We start from the raw sequence: 12,330 nt of genomic DNA, 5'->3' as shown, positions 1-12,330 counted from the left end.
GTCATGTCAATTCACTTAGCTGAACTTCACATAAACCTGAGAAGTAGTTGTTATAATCACTCCCATTTTAGAGATGAGGAAACTGAGGCTCAAGTAAATTAAGGGGCATTGACCAAGGTCTTATAGTAAATGCAAAGCTAGATGTGAATCTAGTCTTAACCCCAGTTTCTCTTAATTAACACAAATTTGGGCTTCACACCAGTCACTAGTGTTCGTTCAACTTTCATGAGATCCGAAAAATTAGGAGTGAAAATGTGGTTCTTATCAGTGGGGAGGGAAAATGAAAGTCTGGGCTCCCAGTTTTCCATTGAATCAAATACCTCCAGGGCCCAGTTCCTCATTGCGTCAGTAGCCTTAAGTGTTGTTTGTAAACTACTTGCGGGCTAGATATGGAAGCCATAATAAAATGCAAGGCATTATAATTTGAGCCTCTTTATGGCAAATCAATTAAGAGTAAGAATCAGAAGAGTAAGAAATAGAGTGGGTCAGAAGCTTCATAGAGGTTAGAAGCTTCTTAAGAGGTTTTGGGACTTCCCTGGTGGTCCAGTGGCTAAGACGCCATGCTTGCAATGCAAGGGGCACAAGTTCCAACCCTGGTCAGGGAACTAGATCCCAAACTGTTGTTGTTGTTCAGTCGCTAAGTCATGTCTGACTCTTTGCAACCCCATGAACTGCAGCACACCAGGTTTCTCTGTCCTTCACTATCTCCCGGAGTTTGTTCAAACTCATGTCCATTGAGTCAATGATGCCATCAAAACATCTCATCCTCTGTTGCCCACTTCTTCTCCTGCCCTCAATCTTTCCCAGCATCAGGGTCTTTTTCCACTCAGTCGGCTCTTCCCATCAGGTGGCCAGAGTATTGGAGCTTCACCTTTAGTGGCTCAAATGGTAAAGAATCTGCCTGTAAGGCAGGAGAGCTGGGTTCAATCCCTGGGTTGGGAAGATCCCCTGGAAGAGGGTATGGCAACCCACTTCAGTAATCTTGCATAAAGAATCCCGTGGAAAGAGGAGCCTGGTGGGCTACAGTCCTTGGGGTTGCAAAGATCCCATTTACTGCAACTAAAATATCCTGCATGCCACAACAAAGACTGAAGATCCCCCGTGCTGCCACTAAGCCCTGTTGCAGCCAAATAAGAATAAATAAGTAAATGAAAAATATTAAAAAAAGAAACTTCTCAGAGGCTCAAAGGATTCAGTAAATAACAAATGAAAAGGAAAAAAAAAAAAAAAAAAAACAACCAACCAAGCAACCAAGTAAACCAACCCCCAAACAATCTGACTACCACTGAGACTCTAAAAGAGCTCTGGGGGTATTGCTGTCTTGGAACATTACAGCACATTTTTCAGGATTACATGCTAATTTAAAGCAGACCAGAGAGTAGGAATAAGACCCACTCCAATTTGGGAGAGAGCAGGACAATGAGGGAGGCAAGTATTAGCATCCTGGGTCCTTAAAACCAGGTGCTTGTTGAAGAGGTTGGTGAGGGTGGGGACACAACATGGCGGCACCATGGTCCACCTTTCCTGTGTTACTGAGAAGCCAGGAGATAGCGGGATAGTGTCGGAGAGAGGCAGTGGAGTTTGTGGGATCTAGAAATGAACGAGCCTGTCTGCCTCAGGCTTGGTCTTACTCTTGATGGTATAGCAGCTTGTTCACAGAGACAGGAGTTTGTTGACTGTTTCTTCTTTTGGACAGAGTTGGATGAACTTTGACTTAATCAGCAGTGGTTGACAGGCATGAGCAATGCTTTCATAAAGACGTCTGACTTTGCTAAAATTAGTGCAATATAATCATGACTTCATGTTGCCCAATATAATCCATCTTGTGAAGAGAAGGGACGATGTTTTTCAAACCGTTTTTAGCAGCATCATCAAACAGATCTTGTAATCAGCTCCCAATCATCCCTTGTGAGGCAGAGGAATGGAGTGTGGATGCACATGACACACAACCCCAGGATCTTGTACATTTGGTTTTGATTAATGGTTGCGTTGCATCAGAAGGCAGGTGTTCCTAATGTTCTGGGAACTTAGATCATTTCACACTCAACACTGAAGTCATGGGCAAGACTAGAATTATCTCTACAGGCTCGGAAAGGTTGAACAGTTCCCTCCGAGATAATAGGATGGAATCACTTTCAGCTATGGCCAATATTCGTCATGTATTTGTCATGGCCATGCAAAACACCACCCCACCAAAGGAGTATCCTGCACTTTTTTCTCTTGAAGGGGATGGCTAAATGTCCTGCTTTCAGTGAACCTCTACCAGATTACACAGGACTAGTGTGCAAAGATGTAGGGACATCTAGGTTGCTTCCATGTCCTGGCTATTGTGAAGAGTGCTACAATGAACATCGGGCCAGGTACATGTGTCTTTTTGAATTATGGTTTTCTCTGGGTGTGTGCCCTGTAGTGGGATTCCTAGGGCATACAATAGCTCTAGGTTTTTTTTTTTTTTTTAAAAGGAAACTCCATACTGTTCTCCATAGTGGCCATATCAATTTACATTCCCATCAGTAGTGCAACCCTTTTCTCCACACCCTCTCCAGCATTTATTGTTTGTAGATTTTTTGATGATGGCCATTCTGACTGGTGTGAAGTGACACGTGTATAACACAGGGGGCTCAGCTAGGTGCTGTATGATGACCTACAGGGGTGAGATGGGAGGGTGGGAAGGAGGCTCAAGAGAGGGAGTGTATATATATATATACATATATATACACACAGAAGTCTAGAAAGAGCAGCATAGACCACAAATACTTTTGAATTCAGTGAACACTCGTATCTGAAATCATCATTCACCAAAATGCAAGGCACCGGATGGGAGTTTCATATACTTTGCTCAGTTATATTTTAACTCATTTTTTTGAAGAGAAATGGAGGATGGTGAACCCATATACAGTTAGCAGTCATTCTTTTTCTTTCAGTTTTTTTTTTTTTTTTTTTGATGTGGACCATCTTTAAAGTTTGTATTGAATTTGTTACAGTATTGTTTCTGTTACATATTTAAACTTATGGCTGAGAGATGTGTGGGAATCTTAGCTCCCTGACCAGGGATTGAACCTGCTCTCCCTACATGGGAAAGGTGAAGTCCTAACCACTGGACTGCCAGGGAAATCCCCAGCAGTCATTCTTATGGTGTAGAGGGCTCTGTGTAGGAAATTCAGTGGGTGAACTCAGTCGATCTTTGACACTCCTTAGCTTTTTAAAAAAATAGTTATTTATTATTATTTCTATGTTTGGTTGCACTGGCTCTTTGTTGCTGTGCACAGCCTTTCTCTAGTTGTGGGCACAGTGACTACTCTTTGTTGTGGTGTGCGGGCTTCTCACTGCAGCGGCTGCTCTTGTTGCAGAGCACAGGCTCTAGACTCTCCAGCTTCAGTAGTTGTGGCACACAGGCTCAGCAGTCACAGCTTGAGAGCCCCAGAGCACAGGCTCAACAGTTAGGGTGCATGGGCTTAGTTGCTCTGTGGCATGTGGGATCTTCCTGGACCACAGCTTGAACCCATGTCTCCTTCATCAGCAGGTGAATTCTTTTTTTTTAGTTTTTTATTTTTTATTTTTTTTGGGTTTTGTCATACATTGACATGAATCAGCCATGGAGTTACACGTATTCCCCATCCCGATCCCCCCTCCCACCTCCCTCTCTACCCGATTCCTCTGGGTCTTCCCAGTGCACCAGGCCCGAGCACTTGTCTCATGCATCCAACCTGGGCTGGTGATCTGTTTCACCCTAGATAATATACATGCTGTTCTTTGAAACATCCCACCCTCACCTTCTCCCACAGAGTTCAAAAGTCTGTTCTGTACTTCTGTGTCTCTTTTTCTGTTTTGCATATAGGGTTATCATTACCATCTTTCTAAATTCCATATATATGTGTTAGTATGCTGTAATGTCTTTATCTTTCTGGCTTACTTCACTCTGTATAATGGGCTCCAGTTTCATCCATCTCATTAGAACTGATTCAAATGAATTCTTTTTTTGGCTGAGTAATATTCCATGGTGTATATGTACCACAGCTTCCTTATCCATTCATCTGCTGATGGGCATCTAGGTTGCTTCCATGTCCTGGCTATTATAAACAGTGCTGCGATGAACATTGGGGTGCACGTGTCTCTTTCAGATCTGGTTTCCTCAGTGTGTATGCCCAGAAGTGGTATTGCTGGGTCATATGGCAGTTCTATTTCCAGTTTTTAAGAAATCTCCACACTGTTCTCCATAGTGGCTGTACTAGTTTGCATTCCCACCAACAGTGTAAGAGGGTTCCCTTTTCTCCACACCCTCTCCAGCATTTATTGCTCATAGACTTTTGGATAGCAGCCATCCTGACTGGCGTGTAATGGTACCTCATTGTGGTTTTGATTTGCATTTCTCTGATAATGAGTGATGTTGAGCATCTTTTCATGTGTTGTTAGCCATCTGTATGTCTTCTTTGGAGAAATGTCTGTTTAGTTCTTTGGCCCATTTTTTGATTGGGTCATTTATTTTTCTGGAATTGAGCTGCAGGAGTTGCTTGTATATTTTTGAGATTAATCCTTTGTCTGTTTCTTCATTTGCTATTATTGTCTCCCAATCTGAGGGCTGTCTTTTCACCTTACTTATAGTTTCCTTTGTAGTGCAAAAGCTTTTAAGTTTCATTAGGTCCCATTTGTTTAGTTTTGCTTTTATTTCCAATATTCTGGAAGGTGGGTCATAGAGGATCTTGCTGTGATTTATGTCGGAGAGTGTTTTGCCTATGTTCTCCTCTAGGAGTTTTATAGTTTCTGTTCTTACATTTAGATCTTTAATCCATTTTGAGTTTATTTTTGTGTATGGTGTTAGAAAGTGTTCTAGTTTCATTCTTTTACAAGTGGTTGACCAGTTTTCCCAGCACCACTTGTTAAAGAGGTTGTCTTTTTTCCATTGTATATCCTTGCCTCCTTTGTCAAAGATAAGGTGTCCATAGGTTCGTGGATTTATCTCTGGGCTTTCTATTCTGTTCCATTGATCTATATTTCTGTCTTTGTGCCAGTACCATACTGTCTTGATGACTGTGGCTTTGTAGTAGAGTCTGAAGTCAGGCAGGTTGATGCCTCCAGTTCCATTCTTCTTTCTCAAGATTACTTTGCCTATTCGAGGTTTTTTGTATTTCCATACAAATTGTGAAATTATTTGTTCTAGATCTGTGAAAAATACCGTTGGTAGCTTGATACGGATTGCATTGAATCTATAGATCAGCAGGTGAATTCTTATCCACTACACCACCAGGGGAAGTCTGATACTCCTTAGCTTTTAAGTGTAACGAATCTTGACAAACCCAACTTGATGCATCATGTTTTCTGTTGCCTGGTGGCCATTTGATGAAGACTTTTAGAGAGAAGTGAAGAGAGCGGCCTGATAATTGAGACCCAGGGAAACCTGAGCATCCTAGAAATTTGCCCCAGCTTCCATCTGAAACACATTCACCACAAATCATCTTCCATATCAGACTAATATATATATGTGTGTGTGTGTATATATATATATATACTTTTTTTTTTTTTGCACCTCTGTGTCTGCTCTGGTACTTTCCCAACAGCAGTTTTATTATTCATGGTCTATTCTCTCCAATCTGTTTCTGACTACACTACCAGTATCAGGAAACAGGTAAGAAGATGGGGATTGGGAATAAATACACAAATGGCCTTGTTCCTGCTCTCAAGGAACTTGTGATCTTGAGCCTAATCAGTATATTGCAATTGCATGAAAAATGTAACTGTGGGAGCCTAGACAAGATACAGAGATAGAAGCATAAAGAAAGGAAGTTACTTTCTGCTCAGTCATGATCAAGCATAATGGAAATGAGCAAAGCCTTCAGAGCAGAAACAGCATCTGAGTAAGATTATTTGATATTCAGCAGATGTTTATTGAGCAACTATTATGTATCAGGTCTATCTTAGGTGCTAGAAACACAGCAGTGAGTAATCAGATAATAAATAAATAAAATATCTAGTATGTAACATCAAGGACAATGGAGAAAAATAAAGTAGAAAAAGGAGATAGGGAGTCCAGGTATGGGATAGATGGAATATTAGAGGGTGAATTTTAATCTGTATGAAGAGGCAATATTTTGAGGGAGAAAATTTCCCCCAATTCCAAATAAGCTGCCTCGTTTTTTTTTTTTTTTTTTTTAGGGAGACATTTTGATGGTGGCACCGAAATGTCCTGATTAAACTGAAAAATTCTCTGTTTTCTTTACCTAGTAATATGTGTAATAGAAATGCCTGATTCTTACCTCAAATTTAACTTCTAATCTGTCAATGGTCAAGTTTTACTTTGTACTTAATTCTTTATTGTATAGTTTGAAGTTCTTACAAATAATATTTTTAAACTCAGAAAGAGACTGTGCTGTGCTGTGCTATGCTTAGTTGCTCAGTCACGTCCGATTCTTTTTGACCCCATGGACTGTACCCTCCAGGCTCCCCTGTCCATGGGATTCTCCAGGCAATAACACTAGAGTGGGTTGCCATGCCCTCCTCCAGGGGATCTTCCCAACCTAGGGATCAAACCCAGGCCTCCCACATTGTGTGTGGATTCTTTACCATCTGAGCCACCACAGAATTTCATATTAGATTTCATATTAGAACAGTGCTTAGAAAACAGTACTCAATGGAAAGTTTCCTTAGTTGTCTGGATCTAGTACTAAGGATCATATTTTTGCCTGAATATCTTTCCCACTGATGTCTGATGTTTTATACAGTCAAGTCAAGATAGCTATAAAAAAGGAAATGTCCATCAAATGGAAAAGTAAATACTGTATCAAGCAAATCGAATGTATGTAGTAACTGAGAGTAACTGAGTATGAACATTGTGAATGTGAGGTGGAAATTAATGAAAACCAGTGTGTTCTTGAGAATGAACATATTTTGAAGAGAGGTTTCTGAGTTGAGCACTTGAAAACATATGACTTTTAAAATTACATGTAGTTTGTCAGAACACTCAGCTCATTTCTCCTAGAAATCCCTGCTCCCCTAAAACTATTTCATAGAAGTAGATCAGAAACCCCCTCTCCCATACCTTTTAGAGAAGCATATGGAGGCCATGCTCATGTTTAGAGGCTGTAGATCAGACAGAGAGGTGACTCTTCTTGGAGGCTTTACGGTTCTAAGACTGGCGAGAGAAATACACCTCTTCACTCTGTGTTGTCATATTGCCTTGATTCTGGAGTGAAAACATGGTTTTAGAAACACATTTCGAAAACCTCTGTCTCTGTATCAGAATTACATGAGCATATCATCAAAATCGGGCTTCCCAGGTGGTTTAGCAGGAAAGAATCCGCCTGCCAATGCAAGAGACACAGCTTCAATCCCTAGGTCGGGAAGATCCCCTGGAGGATGAAATGGCAACCCACTCCAGTATCCTTGCCTGGGAAATCCCATGGACAGAGGAGCATGGTGGGCTACAGTCCTCGTGGGGTCACAAAGAGTTGGACATGACTGAGCGTGTGTGTGCACGCACACACACACACACACTCATCAAAAGGGCAGATTCCAGAGTCCCATCTCACACCTTCAATCAGAAACTTTGTGTTGATACTTCCTTTTAATAACTGTAACTATCAAAGTTATGCTATAAATATTTATCAGTTCTGACTCTGAGATTTACAATGTTCAATGCCAACAGGAATAATTATATATATGGTGTGAATATCTCTGAGTGAGGAAAACTGCCTCCACATGGAGGAGCCTTTTGGTCGGGAATTCTGAGATAACTGTCGACAAGCGGAACGATATCTGTAGATTCTCAGTAAAGATGTCTGTTACTATCCAAATTGCTATATCTCTAGAAGTACCTCGGGGGAGGGCTCGGTTACCCAAAGACACTTGGTGTACTGGTTAAGTCTTGGTTTTTGTCAGTTGCTCATTTCTCTCCAAAGTCACCTCTGGGGGTGTCAAATGGCTTATCTCACGCTGGAGTGGCAGCCCCCACGGCAGGTTACAGGTCACTCCCTGCTTATCACCACTTTACATGTCTTCTCCAAGCAAACAGGGACCCCTACTTGACTTGGGGCGAGAGCCACAGGGGTGATTAACTTCAGACGAGCATCTGGTTTTCATTACCCGTGGTAGCAGAGGAGAGCGGGGATGCTGTTCGGTCTGGTGTGGTCACTTCACAACCATCAGGACCAGCTATAAAGAAAATTTAACATATCCTGTAATTACAGTCCGCCCAGCACAGAAGGGGCTGAGGAGCCTGCAGATCTGATTTCAGGCCTGAGAAAATGTTTATTGTATCTGTTGCACACATTTATTTACTCAGAGGTCGGGAGGCCTGCTGAAATACGGCCTGGCACTGCGGTCCCGCAGGGGCCCAGCCTGCTTGTTTAGGTCGGGGAGCGCCCGTGGCTCCAGGCGGATTGTCCCTTAAGGCTTTTACAGGCTTTGGCGTTTGGGCGGATGGAAATGGGCCGGCGGATCACGTCGGGGAGTAAACAGTCGGTCCTCATTCTCCACTGCGCTGGGTGCCTCCTCGGGTACTCCCCTCGGCTTTGTGGGGGCGCTTGCACTGGCAGCCCCCTTCTTGCTCTTTGAGTCAGTAACTAACAACTGCAGGGCATCAGATACACGCCAGGCACGTTCTGAACGTTTTGAGCACCTTATCTCTTTTACTCCTCAACATTCCCCCCGAGTTAGGCATTATTATAAACCCATTTAAACAGTGAGGAAACTGAGGCTAGGAGTTGATGTAAGGGAAGCAGCTGTGCCTTCCCTGACGTTAGGGAAGAGAGACAGTCCATCACTGCGCCCCCCAGAGCCGGAGGACAGGGAAGGAGCTCACCTTTAAAACGCTTTCCTTTCTTCCCTGACCTGGCTGTTGAAAATAGTCCGGCCGTGAACACTGGGGCGCATGTTACCTTTTCAAATTGTGGTTTAACTTATCTATAGTCAGAAATAAGAGTTACAGATGTAGAAAGCAAACATGGTTACCAAGGGGTAAGGGGAGGGAGAGGAATCAATTGGAAGGTTGGGATGTACGTATACACACTGCTATCTAGAAAACTGATAACTAATAAGGACCTGCTGTATAGCACAGGGAACTGTACTCAGTACTCTGTAATGACCTATATGGGAAAAGATTCTAAAAAAGAGTGGGTGGATGCAGATCTATAGCTGATTCACTTTGCTGGGGACCTGAAACTAAAGCAGCACTGTATATACTCCAAAAAAATTAAAGAAAAGTCTTCCCGTGTAGAATTTGTGGCAGAATGACTGCTGAACCATGGGTTAGAGAATCAGATTGACAAATGTTGGTAGTATCCTGGGATAGGAACTATATAAAGTGAGAAAACTGGTCTCTCCTGTCTTCAAGGGCATTAAACTCTAAATTGAGACATCTGTGGAGAAACAGGAATAAATTACAAGCTAAGAGATCATAAAATACAGAAGGGCAACCACAACAATTCAGCAAAGCTTAGTGAAGGTTTAATACTCAAGGGAGGGCTGTGTGTGAGGAAGGAGAGGGTGGACTGGGCTGGCCTTGGAACTGTGAAGTGGAGAAAGGGGAAGTCTTCGGGTTTCTTTTCCTTTCTTTCAATTCCTAAGCCCCTGAGCTGTCCCTTCTTTTCTCTATCAAATGCTGTCCTCAGGAAAAGATCGGATGAGTTTGTTCAAACACAGATTTAAGTGGCTGATGTCAAGGAATATATTTCTGAAGAGAAGCTTTCATACATTAGCAAGTTGATTAGGGAAGTTTGGGGGTAGCTGGTGTCTAACACCGAGACAGGCTGCCCAGGAAGAAGTAGGATCTCAGAAGCTGACTGCTCGCTTCTCGGGCGAGGCTGCTTCTCAGGGGCAGGCACTGGGGAGAAGTCACAGTTTGGCTTCTGAGGAAATGCAGCCTTGATCTAGATTTCCACAGACCAGGAAGTGAGGCAGGTTACAGGTGGAGACTGTTATCAGCCCTGCATGTGAGAAAGGGCCTGGGAAGAATTCCTTTTCTTGATCTGGGGACAGGTGAGTTACAGGAAGGCTGGCTTGATGCTGAGCTGGAGTTTCTTTAATCCCTTCTTGGTCAGAGAGCAGTCTTGGGGAGGAGGCCAGGTAGCCACAGGTGAAGAAGGAAGAGGGTTGAGTGGACGTGGAGCTGGGCTAGTCCACCACATCTGCTGCATCCAGAATTATTCCCTGCAGACCTCTGTCTGCTCTGGGCTTCCCAGGTGGCACTAGTGGTAAAGAACCTGTTTGCCAATGCCAGAGACATAAGAAATTTGGGTTCGATCCCTGGGTCAGGAAGATCCCCTGGAGGAGGGAATGTTACTCACTCCAGTATTCTTGCCTGGAGAATTCCATGGACAGAGAGATCTGGCGGGCTACAGTCCATGGGGTTGCAAAGAGTCGGACATGACTGAGTGACTAACGCTTCACTTAACTTCTGGTTAAATATGACTCCCCCCACCCCTACCAAATCCCACTAAAGTGATGAGAAAAAAATAAAAATGTCATAAGCCTACAAGAAAAAAGAAAATATAAAAAATTGGGTGTTAGAGTCATTTACCAGTGGTAAATGACTGTGCTTTAGAGAAAGTTGAAAGCTAAATACATATAGGCAGGAAGGACTGTTAAAAAGTTAAGTGAAGAACCTTGGGAAGAATTCCAAGTTTCAGGGCCAGATCCTCTTCACTAATGTGGGCAGCCAGGCTCTTGCCTCTCCCATAACCTCTAAAGCATTGGAAGTCCACCTCCAGGAGGCAAAAGAGAGAGGCCCTGGATTCAAAGTACCAGGCACAGCAGGGGAGTGCTTGACCAGAAAACAGGAGGATTAAGTAGAGGCTTACAGACCAACCACATGTATCCCCAGCTTCCTCTCCTCTTGGAATGTAGAATAGTCAGGGTTATGCCCTCCCGGGTGATCTGTCCTCGAAGAAACTTGCTAAAGTTTCCTTTAGCTAGGGAAAAAAAAATCTAAAGATACCATTAGGGTTCCCCAAGGAAATGAGCAGGTCTTCACTCACAATGAAGTTCACAATTGAGAAGACTTTTCACTCCAAAAAAAAAGTGCTTCTGGGACTTCCCTGGTGGTCCACTGGTGAAGACTGTTTCCATTGTAGGGGCTGTGGGTTCAATCCCTGGCCACGTGGCATGGTCAAAAAGAAAAAATTACCATGTATGTATTGCTGATGGGAATATAAAAAATACATTTAGTTAGGACAACTGATTGACTTTAAAAAATGCTTCTGAATAATATTAATCTTTAATATAGGACTGGATGATCAAGGATCACCAGGCATTTGAAGAAAGCCTCTAAGGTGATAATGTTACCAAACGCAGTAACTGAAAGCTGAGTCCGGCTGCTTGCCACTCAACAATCAATAGAGGTCAGGTTGGTGAATGCTGGCAGCCAGCAGGGGTGAGGGGGGCGGTGGACACCTGTCCCAAGGCTGACTACTCCCCTCCCACCCCCCACTCCCTGACATGAGGAGGCAAGAGCTTTTATAGATTGAGGGAGAAAGCTACATGCAGAAACAGCACAGTCAGCTCTGACAGTCATCTAGAAGTTGGTCATTGGTGGTCTGACCAGCGTCATTTTGGTTGTTTTAGGTACACTTAGTCTTCAGTTCCAGAGTCGGTCGGTTCCATTTCTTTGAGGCCAGTTCTTGGAACTGGGGCAGCTTATGTCATGGCTACAGTCTGGTCATCATGTAGTTAACTTCTCCATCTGGTGGGGCTTCAGTATTTATAAGACAGCTCCACGGGATATGGCTCAGAATATTACCTATAGCTCTCCAGGAGGAACTAAAGGTCCTTGACTTTGCCAAGAGACTACATCGTTATTATTTGGTCTCCTTTGACTGTTTCCTTTTGCTTCTGCATTTCCTCCCTTCTGATTAAACTTATCTTCTGGCTAAAGTTTTTCCACAGACAAGAGGCAGGCAGAAGACATGGTGGGGGGGCAATAACCATAGGATTCTGCTCCATTTCAAAAACAGAGACCACAGTTAAATAATAACAGCACAGGAAAATGGAACTCAGAAGAAGGAAAGATAATGCAAGCAACTGAAGCACAGGTAAAAATACGTCTCTCCCCAATAACTATTACCCCTTCAGAAATATATAAAAAGACATTATGAAGAAAGAATGATATTCTACTTAGAAAGGAATATTCAGAGAACAGGAGAACTTGTAAATTAAAAAGCAAAATAAGGTAGCAAAATGCAAGGGTTGGAAAATAAGTTTGAAGAAATCTACAAAATTAAACAAAACATAAATATTTGGAAAATATGAGCAAGAAAATAAGAAAATTAAATGGCCAGGGCAGGAACTAATAGGACTTCCAAAAAGAAACATCAGAGAAAACAGAAGAGAGAAAATTATCTA

This window comes from Cervus canadensis, chromosome 13 (assembly GCF_019320065.1).
Source record: "Cervus canadensis isolate Bull #8, Minnesota chromosome 13, ASM1932006v1, whole genome shotgun sequence".
Classification (NCBI taxonomy): domain Eukaryota; kingdom Metazoa; phylum Chordata; class Mammalia; order Artiodactyla; family Cervidae; genus Cervus; species Cervus canadensis.
Note: the sequence above shows the minus strand (reverse complement) of the source record.